The sequence below is a fragment of the Peromyscus maniculatus genome, chromosome 11 (assembly GCF_049852395.1).
Source record: "Peromyscus maniculatus bairdii isolate BWxNUB_F1_BW_parent chromosome 11, HU_Pman_BW_mat_3.1, whole genome shotgun sequence".
Taxonomy (NCBI): Eukaryota; Metazoa; Chordata; class Mammalia; order Rodentia; family Cricetidae; genus Peromyscus; species Peromyscus maniculatus.
In genome coordinates, this window is record NC_134862.1 from 82,961,521 (window position 1) to 82,963,850 (window position 2,330).

Consider the following 2,330-nt stretch of genomic DNA (forward strand, 5'->3'; position numbering starts at 1 on the left):
TTTATGTTTTCTCCTGAATTTGCTATTCTCTCTGTTTCATCATCCTGACCAGCATGATTTATTCCAATAGGCATTTGGTTATTTAATCGCTCAGAGCAGGGATTTCCTCTATGGCTGCAGGAAAGGTTTGAACTGGATTTGCAAATGGGGCCTGCCTGAGGCCCCTCTGGGAGTTTCCCAAAGACTGAGGCAAAGGATTACCCTGCCTGTCTTTTGTTGATCTACATTCCTTGGTCCAGTGTTTTCCCTTACCACACCTTCTGCATACTCCAGAAGGTAGGGGCATTCTGTTGCCATTGTTCCTTGAAGAAACATTGTTTCTAGGAATGACCTGTCTACAGTCCCTTTTCAAATGTCCTTGCTTTCCACATCCAAAACATCTAACACTCCTCAAACCTTTTGAAATTACTTCTCCTACCCACGTATCATCATGCTCTCAGTCTCAACATTAATTGTTTCTCTAATCCAATCTTCCATAGGTGCAGATCTTGCCCTTAATGGCTTGATTATTCTTTTGCATGCTGCATTCGCATTCTCAAAGGCCAAAGATTCAATTATTGCCTTACCAGCTTCTGAATCCGAGACCATTCTCTTTACTGCTTGGGTCTGGCTTCCTTAAGCTCTGACCACGTGCTTTGGCTTTACAGGCAGGGCCCTGTTCGGCAGGGCAGGTCTGAGTTGTTTGTAACACCTGTAACACCGGCTTTAAGCAAGCAGGATTTAAGCAAGCAGCTCACCGATAGTCCAGCCTGAGGTTAAGCAGACCTAGACCCAGGCTAAAAAGCTGCCGCTCGGACTAAGAAGCCGATCGCCGCTGGCCGCCACCGCCGGCCGGCTGCCCTTGCGGGAAAGCGGACCTGCCGCCAAGCCAAGTGGTTTTTAATGGATTCTTGTCACGTTGGGCACCAGATATTGATGTAACCAACCATCTTATTAAATAAGAAACACAGAAACAATGTAAAAGAGAAAGCCGAGAGGTCAGAGCTCAGAGCTAAAATCTCACCCTTCCTCCTGCGGTGTCCCAGCTTCCCGAAAGAGAGCTATATCCTGTCTGTTCGTTTCTTTTATAGTATGTTGTTCTGCCTTCTCATTGGTTGTAAACCCAAACACATGACTGTCTTGTCACTGTCTGAATGTACAGCCCCCTAGGTCTTAAAGGCATATGTCTCCAATGCTGGCTGTATCCCTGAACACACAGAGATCTATGGAATTAAAGGCGTGTGCCACCACCGCCACATTCTGTCTATGGCTCTAATAGCTCTGACCCCCAGGCAACTTTATTTATTAACATACAATCAAAATCACATTTCAGTACAATTAGAATACCACCACACACATTATCTTCTGATTCAGTGCATTTGGCCTTGTGTTGTGGTCTTTGATTCATTTAGAGTTGAGTTGTGTGCAGGGTGATATGTATGGGCTTATTGACATTCTTCTACAGGCAGCCATCCAACTTGATGAACCACATTGGTGGAAGATGCTGTCTTTTCCAAGTGTATATTCCTGGCTTCTCTATAAAAAAAAAAAAAAAAAAAAAAAAAAAATCAGGAGAAGGGTGGATTCCTTCTGCTTCCGGCCTCGCGAGCTCCAGTGTGGCAACATGAAACTGCTTACCCACAATCTCCTGAGCTCGCGTGTGCGGGGCCGCGGGCAAGCGTGGCTTCCCGCTGAGGCTGCAGGCCACCGAGGTCCGCATCAACCCCGTGGAGTTCAACCCCGATTTCGTGGTGTGGATGACCCCTAAAGTGGAGTGGGTGGCGCTTGTGCAGGCGGCGGACACCTTAAACCTGGAAGAAGTATCCAAAGAGCCGAATGAAGGCTATGAGCACGATGAGACGTTTTTGAGGAAGATACATCACGTGTTGCTTGAGGTTGATGTGCTCGAAGGCACCTTGCAGTGCCCAGAATCTGGCTGTCTTTTCCCCATCAGCTGTGGGATCCCCAATATGTTGTAGAATGATGAGGAGACTGAAACGTGAACTTGCTAGCCACCACTTTGACATTTTGTGAAGTGTGTATCATTTGTATAGCATGTTAACTATATATGTCATGTATGACCCCGATCTCCCCCCAGCGACTCACCGACCACCATGTACTTGAGCTCCATAGTATATATTTTTTCTCATTAGAGGTTCAAAACAAACAAACAAACAAACAAAAAATCAGGTGTCCATAGGTGTGTTGACTTATGTCAGGCTCTTTAATTTTATTCCGTTGATCAACATGTCTGTTTTCATGCAAATACCGTGCTGCTTTTATTACTATTGTTTTCTAGTACAATTTGAGATCAGAGATGATAATACCTCCAACAATTCTTTTATTACTCA

The 2,330-nt window shown here is 45.3% G+C and overlaps 1 pseudogene; it reads left to right on the top strand.

Annotated features, from left to right (window-relative positions):
* The first annotated feature begins 1,589 nt into the window (after nt 1–1,589).
* On the top strand, nt 1,590–1,982 carry LOC102902763 (multifunctional methyltransferase subunit TRM112-like protein pseudogene; annotated as a pseudogene).
* Nucleotides 1,983–2,330: the final 348 nt, after the last annotated feature.